Below are 15,419 nucleotides of genomic sequence, written 5' to 3'. Positions count from 1 at the left end.
AGTCAAACAGAGTGTTCCCCATTGCCTAGCAAAGCTTTTGTAGAGCGCGAATGTCTGTGTGGCAGCGAATGCAGTTCCAAGGGACAGTGAAAACCAGCTACAGCTTTCAGTGCTGGCAGCTTTCCTGTGGGCGCAATCTCTGGACGTTTCCAATTTGGCAGCCGGGCTCTGTCACAGAGAGATACAGTGTTGCCCCATTAGGAAGAAATGCTTTAGCACAGCGCGAAAGTCTGTGTGGCAGCGAATGCAGTTCCAAGGGAGAGTGAAAACCAGCTACAGCTTTCAGTGCTGGCAGCTTTCCTGTGGGCACAATCTCTGGACGTTTCCAATTTCACTGCGGGGCACTGGGAGAGAGTCATACAGCGTGTTGCCCCATTACCAAGCAATGCTTTAGCAGAGCGCGAATGTCTGTGTGGCAGCGAATACAGTCCCAAGGGACAGTCAAAACCAGCTACAGCTTTCAGTGCTGGCAGCTTTCCTGTGGGCGCAATCTCTGGACGTTTCCAATTTCACTGCCGGCACAGGGATAGAGTCAAAAAGAGTGTTGCCCCATTACCTAGCAAAGCTTTTGTAGAGCGCGAAGGTCTGTGTGGCATCGAATGCACTTCCAAGGGACAGTGAAAACCAGCTACTGCTTTCACTGCTGGCTGCTTTCCTCTGGCCGCAATCTCTGGACGTTTCCAATTTCACTGCCGGGCTCTGCCAGAGAGAGATACAGAGTGTTGCCCTATTACGAAGCAAAGCTTTAGCACAGCGCGAACGTCTGTGTGGCAGCCAATGCAGTTCCAAGAGACAGTGAAAACCAGCTACAGCTTTCAGTGCTGGCAGCTTTCCTGTGGGCTCAATCTCTGGACGTTTCCAATTTCACTGCGGGGCACTGGGAGAGAGTCAAACAGAGTGTTGCCCCATTACCTAGCAAAGCTGTAGTAGAGCGCGAATGTCTGTGTGGCAGCGAATGCAGTTCCAAGGGACAGTGAAAACCAGCTACAGCTTTCAGTGCTGGCTGCTTTCCTGTGGGCGCAATCTCTGGACGTTTCCAATTTGGCAGCCGGGCTCTGCCAGAGAGAGATACAGAGTGTTGCCCGATTACGAAGCAAAGCTTTAGCACAGCGCGAACGTCTGTGTGGCAGCGAATGTAGTTCCAAGCGACAGTGAAAACCAGCTACTGCTTTCAGTGCTGGCTGCTTTCCTGTGGGCGCAATCTCTGGACGTTTCCAATTTCACTGCCGGGCTCTGCCAGAGAGAGAAACAGAGTGTTGCCCCATTACCTAGCAAAGCTTTTGTAGAGCCCGAATGTCTGTGTGGCAGCGAATGCAGTTCCAAGGGAGAGTGAAAACCAGGTACAGCTTTCAGTGCTGGCAGCTTTCCTGTGGGCGCAATCTCTGGACGTTTCCAATTTCACTGCCGGGCACTGGGAGAGAGTCAAACACAGTGTTGCCCCTTTACCAAACAATGCTTTAGCAGAGCGCGAATGTCTGTGTGGCAGCGAATGCAGTTCCAAGGGACAGTGAAAACCAGCTACAGCTTTCAGTGCTGTCAGCTTTCCTGTGGGCGCAATCTCTGGACGTTTCCAATTTGGCAGCCGGGCTCTGTCAAAGAGAGATACAGTGTTGCCCCATTAGGAAGAAATGCTTTAGCACAGCGCGAAAGTCTGTGTGGCAGCGAATGCAGTTCCAAGGGAGAGTGAAAACCAGCTACAGCTTTCAGTGCTGGCTGCTTTCCTGTGGGCGCAATGTCTGGACGTTTCCAATTTCACTGCCGGGCACTGGGAGACAGTTATACAGGGTGTTGCCCCATTACCTAGCAAAGCTTTAGTAGAGCGCGAATGTCTGTGTGGCAGCGAATGCACTTCCAAGGGAGAGTGAAAACCAGCTACAGCTTTCAGTGCTGGCAGCTTTTCTGTGGGCGCAATCTCTGGACGTTTCCAATTTCACTGCCGGGCTCTGCCAGAGAGAGATACAGCGTGTTTCCCCATTACCTAGCAAAGCTTTAGTAGAGCGCGAATGTCTGTGTGGCAGCGAATGCAGTTCCAAGGGACAGTGAAAACCAGCTACAGCTTTCAGTGCTGGCAGCTTTCCTGTGGGCACAATCTCTGGACGTTTCCAATTTCACTGCGGGGCACTGAGAGAGAGTCATACAGCGTGTTGCCCCATTACCTAGCAAAGCTTTAGTAGAGCGCGAATGTCTGTGTGGCAGCGAATGCAGTTCCAAGGGACAGTGAAATCCAGCTACAGCTTTCAGTGCTGGCTGCTTTCCTGTGGGCGCAATCTCTGGACGTTTCCAATTTCACTGCCGGGCTCTGCCAGAGAGAGGTACAGAGTGTTGCCCCATTACCTAGCAAAGCTTTAGTAGAGCGCGAATGTCTGTGTGGCAGCGAATGCAGTTCCAAGGGAGAGTGAAAACCAGCTACAGCTTTCAGTGCTGGCAGCTTTCCTGTGGGCGCAATCTCTGGACGTTTCAAATTTCACTGCCGGGCACTGGGAGAGAGTCAAACAGAGTGTTGCCCCATTGCCTAGCAAAGCTTTTGTAGAGCGCGAATGTCTGTGTGGCAGCGAATGCAGTCCCAAGGGACAGTCAAAACCAGCTACAGCTTTCAGTGCTGGCAGCTTTCCTGTGGGCGCAATCTCTGGACGTTTCCAATTTCACTGCCGGGCACTGGGAGAGAGTCAAACAGAGTGTTGCCCCTTTACCAAGCAATGCTTTAGCAGAGCGCGAATGTCTGTGTGGCAGCGAATGCAGTTCCAAGGGACAGTGAAAACCAGCTACAGCTTTCAGTGCTGGCAGCTTTCCTGTGGGCGCAATCTCTGGACGTTTCCAATTTCACTGCCGGGCACTGGGAGAGAGTCAAACAGAGTGTTGCCCCATTGCCTAGCAAAGGTGTAGTAGAGCGCGAATGTCTGTATGGCAGCGAATGCAGTTCCAAGGGATAGTGAATACCAGCTACAGCTTTCACTGCTGGCAGCTTTCCTGTGGGCGCAATCTCTGGACGTTTCCAATTTGGCAGCCGGGCTCTGTCACATAGAGATACAGTGTTGCCCCATTAGGAAGAAATGCTTTAGCACAGCGCGAAAGTCTGTGTGGCAGCGAATGCAGTTCCAAGGGAGAGTGAAAACCAGCTACAGCTTTCAGTGCTGGCAGCTTTCCTGTGGGCGCAATCTCTGGACGTTTCCAATTTCACTGCGGGGCACTGGGAGAGAGTCAAACAGAGTGTTGCCCCTTTACCTAGCAAAGCTTTAGTAGAGCGCGAATGTCTGTGTGGCAGCGAATGCAGTTCCAAGGGACAGTGAAAACCAGTTACAGCTTTCAGTGCTGGCAGCTTTCCTGTGGGCGCAATCTCTGGACGTTTCCAATTTCACTGCGGGGCACTGGGAGACAGTTATACAGGGTGTTGCCCCATTACCTAGCAAAGCTTTAGTAGAGGGCATATGTCTGTGTGGCAGCGAATGCAGTTCCAAGGGACAGTGAAAACCAGCTACTGCTTTCACTGCTGGCAGCTTTCCTGTGGGCGCAATCTCTGGACGTTTCCAATTTGGCAGCCGGGCTCTGTCACAGAGAGATACAGTGTTGCCCCATCAGGAAGAAATGCTTTAGCACAGCGCGAAAGTCTGTGTGGCAGCGAATGCAGTTCCAAGGGACAGTGAAAACCAGCTACAGCTTTCAGTGCTGGCAGCTTTCCTGTGGGCGCAATCTCTGGACGTTTCCAATTTAACTGCGGGGCACTGGGAGAGAGTCATACAGAGTGTTGCCTTATTACCTAGCAAAGCTTTTGTAGAGCGCGAATGTCTGTGTGGCAGCGAATGCAGTTCCAAGGGACAGTGAACACCACCTACAGCTTTCAGTGCTGGCAGCTTTCCTGTGGGCGCAATCTCTGGACGTTTCCAATTTCACTGCCGGGCACAGGGATAGAGTCAAACAGAGTGTTGCCCCATTACCTAGCAAAGCTTTTGTAGAGCGCGAATGTCTGTGTGGCAGCCAATGCAGTTCCAAGAGACAGTGAAAACCAGCTACAGCTTTCAGTGCTGGCAACTTTCCTGTGGGCTCAATCTCTGGACGTTTCCAATTTCACTGCGGGGCACTGGGAGAGAGTCAAACAGAGTGTTGCCCCATTACCTAGCAAAGCTGTAGCAGAGCGCGAATGTCTGTGTGGCAGCGAATGCAGTTCCAAGGGACAGTGAAAACCAGCTACAGCTTTCAGTGCTGGCTGCTTTCCTGTGGGCGCAATCTCTGGACGTTTCCAATTTGGCAGCCGGGCTCTGCCAGAGAGAGATACAGAGTGTTGCCCCATTACGAAGCAAAGCTTTAGCACAGCGCGAACGTCTGTGTGGCAGCGAATGTAGTTCCAAGCGACAGTGAAAACCAGCTACTGCTTTCAGTGCTGGCTGCTTTCCTGTGGGCGCAATCTCTGGACGTTTCCAATTTCACTGCCGGGCTCTGCCAGAGAGAGATACAGAGTGTTGCCCCATTACCTAGCAAAGCTTTTGTAGAGCGCGAATGTCTGTGTGGCAGCGAATGCAGTTCCAAGGGAGAGTGAAAACCAGCTACAGCTTTCAGTGCTGGCAGCTTTCCTGTGGGCGCAATCTCTGGACGTTTCCAATTTCACTGCCGGGCACTGGGAGAGAGTCAAACAGAGTGTTGCCCCTTTACCAAGCAATGCTTTAGCAGAGCGCGAATGTCTGTGTGGCAGCGAATGCAGTTCCAAGGGACAGTGAAAACCAGCTACAGCTTTCAGTGCTGGCAGCTTTCCTGTGGGCGCAATCTCTGGACGTTTCCAATTTCACTGCCGGGCACTGGGAGAGAGTCAAACACAGTGTTGCCCCATTGCGTAGCAAAGCTTTTGTAGAGCGCGAATGTCTGTGTGGCAGCGAATGCAGTTCCAAGGGAGAGTGAAAACCAGCTACAGCTTTCAGTGCTGGCAGCTTTCCTGTGGGCGCAATCTCTGGACGTTTCCAATTTGGCAGCCGGGCTCTGTCACAGAGAGATACAGTGTTGCCCCATTAGGAAGAAATGCTTTAGCACAGCCTGAAAGTCTTTGTGGCAGCGAATGCAGTTCCAAGGGAGAGTGAAAACCAGCTACAGCTTTCAGTGCTGGCAGCTTGCCTGTGGGCGCAATCTCTGGACGTTTCCAATTTCACTGCCGGGCACTGGGAGAGAGTCAAACAGAGTGTTGCCCCTTTACCAAGCAATGCTTTAGCAGAGCGCGAATGTCTGTGTGGCAGCGAATGCAGTTCCAAGGGACAGTGAAAACCAGCTACAGCTTTCAGTGCTGGCAGCTTTCCTGTGGGCGCAATCTCTGGACGTTTCCAATTTCACTGCCGGGCACTGGGAGAGAGTCAAACAGAGTGTTGCCCCATTGCCTAGCAAAGCTGTAGTAGAGCGCGAATGTCTGTGTGGCAGCGAATGCAGTTCCAAGGGACAGTGAAAACCAGCTACAGCTTTCAGTGCTGGCAGCTTTCCTGTGGGCGCAATCTCTGGACGTTTCCAATTTGGCAGCCGGGCTCTGTCACAGAGAGATAAAGAGTGTTGCCCCATTACCTAGCAAAGCTTTATTAGAGCGCGAATGTCTTTGTGGCAGCGAATGCAGTTCCAAGGGACAGTGAAAACCAGCTACAGCTTTCAGTGCTGGCAGCTTTCCTGTGGGCGCAATCTGTGGACGTTTCCAATTTGGCAGCCGGGCTCTGTCAGATGGAGATAAAGAGTGTTGTCCCATTACCTAGCAAAGCTTTAGTAGAGCGCGAACGTCTGTGTGGCAGTGAATGTAGTTCCAAGGGACAGTGAAAACCAGCTATAGCATTCAGTGCTGGCAGCTTTCCTGTGGGCGCAATCTCTGGACGTTTCCAATTTCACTGCCGGGCTCTGCCAGAGAGAGATACAGAGTGTTGCCCCATTACCTAGCAAAGCTTTTGTAGAGCACGAATGTCTGTGTGGCAGCGAATGCAGTTCCAAGGGAGAGTGAAAACCAGCTACAGCTTTCAGTGCTGGCAGCTTTCCTGTGGGCGCAATCTCTGGACGTTTCCAATTTCACTGCCGGGCACTGGGAGAGAGTCAAACAGAGTGTTGCCCCTTTACCAAGCAATGCTTTAGCAGAGCGCGAATGTCTGTGTGGCAGCGAATGCAGTTCCAAGGGACAGTGAAAACCAGCTACAGCTTTCAGTGCTGGCAGCTTTCCTGTGGGCGCAATCTCTGGACGTTTCCAATTTCACTGCCGGGCACTGGGAGAGAGTCAAACAGAGTGTTCCCCATTGCCTAGCAAAGCTTTTGTAGAGCGCGAATGTCTGTGTGGCAGCGAATGCAGTTCCAAGGGACAGTGAAAACCAGCTACAGCTTTCAGTGCTGGCAGCTTTCCTGTGGGCGCAATCTCTGGACGTTTCCAATTTGGCAGCCGGGCTCTGTCACAGAGAGATACAGTGTTGCCCCATTAGGAAGAAATGCTTTAGCACAGCGCGAAAGTCTGTGTGGCAGCGAATGCAGTTCCAAGGGAGAGTGAAAACCAGCTACAGCTTTCAGTGCTGGCAGCTTTCCTGTGGGCACAATCTCTGGACGTTTCCAATTTCACTGCGGGGCACTGGGAGAGAGTCATACAGCGTGTTGCCCCATTACCAAGCAATGCTTTAGCAGAGCGCGAATGTCTGTGTGGCAGCGAATACAGTCCCAAGGGACAGTCAAAACCAGCTACAGCTTTCAGTGCTGGCAGCTTTCCTGTGGGCGCAATCTCTGGACGTTTCCAATTTCACTGCCGGCACAGGGATAGAGTCAAAAAGAGTGTTGCCCCATTACCTAGCAAAGCTTTTGTAGAGCGCGAAGGTCTGTGTGGCATCGAATGCACTTCCAAGGGACAGTGAAAACCAGCTACTGCTTTCACTGCTGGCTGCTTTCCTCTGGCCGCAATCTCTGGACGTTTCCAATTTCACTGCCGGGCTCTGCCAGAGAGAGATACAGAGTGTTGCCCTATTACGAAGCAAAGCTTTAGCACAGCGCGAACGTCTGTGTGGCAGCCAATGCAGTTCCAAGAGACAGTGAAAACCAGCTACAGCTTTCAGTGCTGGCAGCTTTCCTGTGGGCTCAATCTCTGGACGTTTCCAATTTCACTGCGGGGCACTGGGAGAGAGTCAAACAGAGTGTTGCCCCATTACCTAGCAAAGCTGTAGTAGAGCGCGAATGTCTGTGTGGCAGCGAATGCAGTTCCAAGGGACAGTGAAAACCAGCTACAGCTTTCAGTGCTGGCTGCTTTCCTGTGGGCGCAATCTCTGGACGTTTCCAATTTGGCAGCCGGGCTCTGCCAGAGAGAGATACAGAGTGTTGCCCGATTACGAAGCAAAGCTTTAGCACAGCGCGAACGTCTGTGTGGCAGCGAATGTAGTTCCAAGCGACAGTGAAAACCAGCTACTGCTTTCAGTGCTGGCTGCTTTCCTGTGGGCGCAATCTCTGGACGTTTCCAATTTCACTGCCGGGCTCTGCCAGAGAGAGAAACAGAGTGTTGCCCCATTACCTAGCAAAGCTTTTGTAGAGCCCGAATGTCTGTGTGGCAGCGAATGCAGTTCCAAGGGAGAGTGAAAACCAGGTACAGCTTTCAGTGCTGGCAGCTTTCCTGTGGGCGCAATCTCTGGACGTTTCCAATTTCACTGCCGGGCACTGGGAGAGAGTCAAACACAGTGTTGCCCCTTTACCAAACAATGCTTTAGCAGAGCGCGAATGTCTGTGTGGCAGCGAATGCAGTTCCAAGGGACAGTGAAAACCAGCTACAGCTTTCAGTGCTGGCAGCTTTCCTGTGGGCGCAATCTCTGGACGTTTCCAATTTGGCAGCCGGGCTCTGTCAAAGAGAGATACAGTGTTGCCCCATTAGGAAGAAATGCTTTAGCACAGCGCGAAAGTCTGTGTGGCAGCGAATGCAGTTCCAAGGGAGAGTGAAAACCAGCTACAGCTTTCAGTGCTGGCAGCTTTCCTGTGGGCGCAATCTCTGGACGTTTCCAATTTGGTAGCCGGGCTCTGCTAGAGAGAGATACAGAGTGTTGCCCCATTACCTAGCAAAGCTTTAGTAGAGCGCGAACGTCTGTGTGGCAGCGAATGCAGTTCCAAGGGACAGTGAAAACCAGCTACAGCTTTCAGTGCTGGCAGCTTTCCTGTGGGCGCAATCTCTGGACGTTTCCAATTTCACTGCCGGGCACTGGGAGAGAGTGAAACAGAATGTTGCCCCTTTACCAAGCAATGCTTTAGCAGAGCGCGAATGTCTGTGTGGCAGCGAATGCAGTTCCAAGGGACAGTCAATACCAGCTACAGCTTTCAGTGCTGGCAGCTTTCCTGTGGGCGCAATCTCTGGACGTTTCCAATTTCACTGCGGGGCACTGGGAGAGAGTCAAACAGAGTGTTGCCCCATTACCTAGCAAAGCTGTAGTAGAGCGCGAATGTCTGTGTGGCAGCGAATGCAGTTCCAAGGGACAGTGAAAACCAGCTACAGCTTTCAGTGCTGGCTGCTTTCCTGTGGGCGCAATCTCTGGACGTTTCCAATTTGGCAGCCGGGCTCTGCCACAGAGAGATACAGAGTGTTGCCCGATTACGAAGCAAAGCTTTAGCAGAGCGCGAACGTCTGTGTGGCAGCGAATGTAGTTCCAAGCGACAGTGAAAACCAGCTACTGCTTTCAGTGCTGGCTGCTTTCCTGTGGGCGCAATCTCTGGACGTTTCCAATTTCACTGCCGGGCTCTGCCAGAGAGAGAAACAGAGTGTTGCCCCATTACCTAGCAAAGCTTTTGTAGAGCGAGAATGTCTGTGTGGCAGCGAATGCAGTTCCAAGGGAGAGTGAAAACCAGCTACAGCTTTCAGTGCTGGCAGCTTTCCTGTGGGCGCAATCTCTGGACGTTTCCAATTTCACTGCCGGGCACTGGGAGAGAGTCAAACACAGTGTTGCCCCTTTACCAAACAATGCTTTAGCAGAGCGCGAATGTCTGTGTGGCAGCGAATGCAGTTCCAAGGGACAGTGAAAACCAGCTACAGCTTTCAGTGCTGTCAGCTTTCCTGTGGGCGCAATCTCTGGACGTTTCCAATTTGGCAGCCGGGCTCTGTCAAAGAGAGATACAGTGTTGCCCCATTAGGAAGAAATGCTTTAGCACAGCGCGAAAGTCTGTGTGGCAGCGAATGCAGTTCCAAGGGAGAGTGAAAACCAGCTACAGCTTTCAGTGCTGGCTGCTTTCCTGTGGGCGCAATGTCTGGACGTTTCCAATTTCACTGCCGGGCACTGGGAGACAGTTATACAGGGTGTTGCCCCATTACCTAGCAAAGCTTTAGTAGAGCGCGAATGTCTGTGTGGCAGCGAATGCACTTCCAAGGGAGAGTGAAAACCAGCTACAGCTTTCAGTGCTGGCAGCTTTTCTGTGGGCGCAATCTCTGGACGTTTCCAATTTCACTGCCGGGCTCTGCCAGAGAGAGATACAGCGTGTTTCCCCATTACCTAGCAAAGCTTTAGTAGAGCGCGAATGTCTGTGTGGCAGCGAATGCAGTTCCAAGGGACAGTGAAAACCAGCTACAGCTTTCAGTGCTGGCAGCTTTCCTGTGGGCACAATCTCTGGACGTTTCCAATTTCACTGCGGGGCACTGAGAGAGAGTCATACAGCGTGTTGCCCCATTACCTAGCAAAGCTTTAGTAGAGCGCGAATGTCTGTGTGGCAGCGAATGCAGTTCCAAGGGACAGTGAAATCCAGCTACAGCTTTCAGTGCTGGCTGCTTTCCTGTGGGCGCAATCTCTGGACGTTTCCAATTTCACTGCCGGGCTCTGCCAGAGAGAGGTACAGAGTGTTGCCCCATTACCTAGCAAAGCTTTAGTAGAGCGCGAATGTCTGTGTGGCAGCGAATGCAGTTCCAAGGGAGAGTGAAAACCAGCTACAGCTTTCAGTGCTGGCAGCTTTCCTGTGGGCGCAATCTCTGGACGTTTCAAATTTCACTGCCGGGCACTGGGAGAGAGTCAAACAGAGTGTTGCCCCATTGCCTAGCAAAGCTTTTGTAGAGCGCGAATGTCTGTGTGGCAGCGAATGCAGTCCCAAGGGACAGTCAAAACCAGCTACAGCTTTCAGTGCTGGCAGCTTTCCTGTGGGCGCAATCTCTGGACGTTTCCAATTTCACTGCCGGGCACTGGGAGAGAGTCAAACAGAGTGTTGCCCCTTTACCAAGCAATGCTTTAGCAGAGCGCGAATGTCTGTGTGGCAGCGAATGCAGTTCCAAGGGACAGTGAAAACCAGCTACAGCTTTCAGTGCTGGCAGCTTTCCTGTGGGCGCAATCTCTGGACGTTTCCAATTTCACTGCCGGGCACTGGGAGAGAGTCAAACAGAGTGTTGCCCCATTGCCTAGCAAAGGTGTAGTAGAGCGCGAATGTCTGTATGGCAGCGAATGCAGTTCCAAGGGATAGTGAATACCAGCTACAGCTTTCACTGCTGGCAGCTTTCCTGTGGGCGCAATCTCTGGACGTTTCCAATTTGGCAGCCGGGCTCTGTCACATAGAGATACAGTGTTGCCCCATTAGGAAGAAATGCTTTAGCACAGCGCGAAAGTCTGTGTGGCAGCGAATGCAGTTCCAAGGGAGAGTGAAAACCAGCTACAGCTTTCAGTGCTGGCAGCTTTCCTGTGGGCGCAATCTCTGGACGTTTCCAATTTCACTGCGGGGCACTGGGAGAGAGTCAAACAGAGTGTTGCCCCTTTACCTAGCAAAGCTTTAGTAGAGCGCGAATGTCTGTGTGGCAGCGAATGCAGTTCCAAGGGACAGTGAAAACCAGTTACAGCTTTCAGTGCTGGCAGCTTTCCTGTGGGCGCAATCTCTGGACGTTTCCAATTTCACTGCGGGGCACTGGGAGACAGTTATACAGGGTGTTGCCCCATTACCTAGCAAAGCTTTAGTAGAGGGCATATGTCTGTGTGGCAGCGAATGCAGTTCCAAGGGACAGTGAAAACCAGCTACTGCTTTCACTGCTGGCAGCTTTCCTGTGGGCGCAATCTCTGGACGTTTCCAATTTGGCAGCCGGGCTCTGTCACAGAGAGATACAGTGTTGCCCCATCAGGAAGAAATGCTTTAGCACAGCGCGAAAGTCTGTGTGGCAGCGAATGCAGTTCCAAGGGACAGTGAAAACCAGCTACAGCTTTCAGTGCTGGCAGCTTTCCTGTGGGCGCAATCTCTGGACGTTTCCAATTTAACTGCGGGGCACTGGGAGAGAGTCATACAGAGTGTTGCCTTATTACCTAGCAAAGCTTTTGTAGAGCGCGAATGTCTGTGTGGCAGCGAATGCAGTTCCAAGGGACAGTGAACACCACCTACAGCTTTCAGTGCTGGCAGCTTTCCTGTGGGCGCAATCTCTGGACGTTTCCAATTTCACTGCCGGGCACAGGGATAGAGTCAAACAGAGTGTTGCCCCATTACCTAGCAAAGCTGTAGCAGAGCGCGAATGTCTGTGTGGCAGCGAATGCAGTTCCAAGGGACAGTGAAAACCAGCTACAGCTTTCAGTGCTGGCTGCTTTCCTGTGGGCGCAATCTCTGGACGTTTCCAATTTGGCAGCCGGGCTCTGCCAGAGAGAGATACAGAGTGTTGCCCCATTACGAAGCAAAGCTTTAGCACAGCGCGAACGTCTGTGTGGCAGCGAATGTAGTTCCAAGCGACAGTGAAAACCAGCTACTGCTTTCAGTGCTGGCTGCTTTCCTGTGGGCGCAATCTCTGGACGTTTCCAATTTCACTGCCGGGCTCTGCCAGAGAGAGATACAGAGTGTTGCCCCATTACCTAGCAAAGCTTTTGTAGAGCGCGAATGTCTGTGTGGCAGCGAATGCAGTTCCAAGGGAGAGTGAAAACCAGCTACAGCTTTCAGTGCTGGCAGCTTTCCTGTGGGCGCAATCTCTGGACGTTTCCAATTTCACTGCCGGGCACTGGGAGAGAGTCAAACAGAGTGTTGCCCCTTTACCAAGCAATGCTTTAGCAGAGCGCGAATGTCTGTGTGGCAGCGAATGCAGTTCCAAGGGACAGTGAAAACCAGCTACAGCTTTCAGTGCTGGCAGCTTTCCTGTGGGCGCAATCTCTGGACGTTTCCAATTTCACTGCCGGGCACTGGGAGAGAGTCAAACACAGTGTTGCCCCATTGCGTAGCAAAGCTTTTGTAGAGCGCGAATGTCTGTGTGGCAGCGAATGCAGTTCCAAGGGAGAGTGAAAACCAGCTACAGCTTTCAGTGCTGGCAGCTTTCCTGTGGGCGCAATCTCTGGACGTTTCCAATTTGGCAGCCGGGCTCTGTCACAGAGAGATACAGGTTTGCCCCATTAGGAAGAAATGCTTTAGCACAGCCTGAAAGTCTTTGTGGCAGCGAATGCAGTTCCAAGGGAGAGTGAAAACCAGCTACAGCTTTCAGTGCTGGCAGCTTGCCTGTGGGCGCAATCTCTGGACGTTTCCAATTTCACTGCCGGGCACTGGGAGAGAGTCAAACAGAGTGTTGCCCCTTTACCAAGCAATGCTTTAGCAGAGCGCGAATGTCTGTGTGGCAGCGAATGCAGTTCCAAGGGACAGTGAAAACCAGCTACAGCTTTCAGTGCTGGCAGCTTTCCTGTGGGCGCAATCTCTGGACGTTTCCAATTTCACTGCCGGGCACTGGGAGAGAGTCAAACAGAGTGTTGCCCCATTGCCTAGCAAAGCTGTAGTAGAGCGCGAATGTCTGTGTGGCAGCGAATGCAGTTCCAAGGGACAGTGAAAACCAGCTACAGCTTTCAGTGCTGGCTGCTTTCCTGTGGGCGCAATCTCTGGACGTTTCCACTTTGGCAGACGGGCTCTGCCAGAGAGAGATACAGAGTGTTGCCCGACTACGAAGCAAAGCTTTAGCACAGCGCGAACGTCTGTGTGGCAGCGAATGTAGTTCGAAGGGAGAGTGAAAACCAGCTACAGCTTTCAGTGCTGGCAGCTTTCCTGTGGGCGCAATCTCTGGACGTTTCCAATTTCACTGCCGGGCTCTGCCAGAGAGAGATACAGAGTGTTGCCCCATTACCTAGCAAAGCTTTAGTAGAGCGCGAATGTCTGTGTGGCAGCGAATGCACTTCCAAGGGACAGTGAAAACCAGCTACTGCTTTCACTGCTGGCTGCTTTCCTGTGGGCGCAATCTCTGGACGTTTCCAATTTCACTGCCGGGCTCTGCCAGAGAGAGATACAGAGTGTTGCCCTATTACGAAGCAAAGCTTTAGCACAGCGCGAACGTCTGTGTGGCAGCGAATGTAGTTCCAAGGGAGAGTGAAAACCAGCTACAGCTTTCAGTGCTGGCAGCTTTCCTGTGGGCGCAATCTCTGGACGTTTCCAATTTCACTGCCTGGCACTGGGAGAGAGTCAAACAGAGTGTTGCCCCATTACCTAGCAAAGCTTTTGTAGAGCGCGAATGTCTGTGTGGCAGCGAATGCAGTTCCAAGGGAGAGTGAAAACCAGCTACAGCTTTCAGTGCTGGCAGCTTTCCTGTGGGCGCAATCTCTGGACGTTTCCAATTTCACTGCCGGGCACTGGGAGAGAGTCAAACAGAGTGTTGCCCCTTTACCAAGCAATGCTTTAGCAGAGCGCGAATGTCTGTGTGGCAGCGAATGCAGTTCCAAGGGACAGTGAAAACCAGCTACAGCTTTCAGTGCTGGCAGCTTTCCTGTGGGCGCAATCTCTGGACGTTTCCAATTTCACTGCCGGGCACTGGGAGAGAGTCAAACAGAGTGTTGCCCCATTGCCTAGCAAAGCTTTTGTAGAGCGCGAATGTCTGTGTGGCAGCGAATGCAGTTCCAAGGGACAGTGAAAACCAGCTACAGCTTTCAGTGCTGGCAGCTTTCCTGTGGGCGCAATCTCTGGACGTTTCCAATTTGGCAGCCGGGCTCTGTCACAGAGAGATACAGTGTTGCCCCATTAGGAAGAAATGCTTTAGCAGAGCCTGAAAGTCTTTGTGGCAGCGAATGCAGTTCCAAGGGAGAGTGAAAACCAGCTACAGCTTTCAGTGCTGGCAGCTTTCCGGTGGGCGCAATCTCTGGACGTTTCCAATTTCACTGCCGGGCACTGGGAGAGAGTCAAACAGAGTGTTGCCCCTTTACCAAGCAATGCTTTAGCAGAGCGCGAATGTCTGTGTGGCAGCGAATGCAGTTCCAAGGGACAGTGAAAACCAGCTACAGCTTTCAGTGCTGGCAGCTTTCCTGTGGGCGCAATCTCTGGACGTTTCCAATTTCACTGCCGGGCACTGGGAGAGAGTCAAACAGAGTGTTGCCCCATTGCCTAGCAAAGCTTTTGTAGAGCGCGAATGTCTGTGTGGCAGCGAATGCAGTTCCAAGGGACAGTGAAAACCAGCTACAGCTTTCAGTGCTGGCAGCTTTCCTGTGGGCGCAATCTCTGGACGTTTCCAATTTGGCAGCCGGGCTCTGTCACAGAGAGATACAGTGTTGCCCCATTAGGAAGAAATGCTTTAGCACAGCGCGAAAGTCTGTGTGGCAGCTAATGCAGTTCCAAGGGACAGTGAAAACCAGCTACAGCTTTCAGTGCTGGCAGCTTTCCTGTGGGCGCAATCTCTGGACGTTTCCAATTTCACTGCCGGGCACTGGGAGAGAGTCAAACAGAGTGTTGCCCCATTACCTAGCAAAGCTTTAGTAGAGCGCGAATGTCTGTGTGGCAGCGAATGCAGTTCCAAGGGACAGTGAAAACCAGCTACAGCTTTCAGTGCTGGCTGCTTTCCTGTGGGCGCAATCTCTGGACGTTTCCAATTTATCAGCCGGGCTCTGCCAGAGAGAGATACAGAGTGTTGCCCGATTACGAAGCAAAGCTTTAGGACAGCGCGAACGTCTGTGTGGCAGCGAATGTAGTTCCAAGGGAGAGTGAAAACCAGCTACAGCTTTCAGTGCTGGCAGCTTTCCTGTGGGCGCAATCTCTGGACGTTTCCAATTTCACTGCCGGGCTCTGCCAGAGAGAGATACAGAGTGTTGCCCCATTACCTAGGAAAGCTTTTGTAGAGCGCGAATGCCTGTGTGGCAGCGAATGCAGTTCCAAGGGAGATTGAAAACCAGCTACAGCTTTCAGTGCTGGCAGCTTTCCTGTGGGCGCAATCTCTGGACGTTTCCAATTTCACTGCCGGGCTCTGCCAGAGAGAGATACAGAGTGTTGCCCTATTACGAAGCAAAGCTTTAGCACAGCGCGAACGTCTGTGTGGCAGCGAATGCAGTTCCAAGGGACAGTGAAAACCAGCTACAGCTTTCAGTGCTGGCAGCTTTCCTGTGGGCACAATCTCTGGACGTTTCCAGTTTGGCAGCCGGGCTCTGTCACAGAGAGATACAGTGTTGCCCCATTAGGAAGAAATGCTTTAGCACAGCGCGAAAGTCTGTGTGGCAGCGAATGCAGTTCCAAGGGAGAGTGAAAACCAGCTACAGCTTTCAGTGCTGGCAGCTTTCCTGTGGGCGCAATCTCTG

The sequence above is a fragment of the Mycteria americana genome, chromosome 2, assembly GCF_035582795.1.
Source record: "Mycteria americana isolate JAX WOST 10 ecotype Jacksonville Zoo and Gardens chromosome 2, USCA_MyAme_1.0, whole genome shotgun sequence".
Lineage (NCBI taxonomy): Eukaryota > Metazoa > Chordata > Aves > Ciconiiformes > Ciconiidae > Mycteria > Mycteria americana.
Note: the sequence above shows the minus strand (reverse complement) of the source record.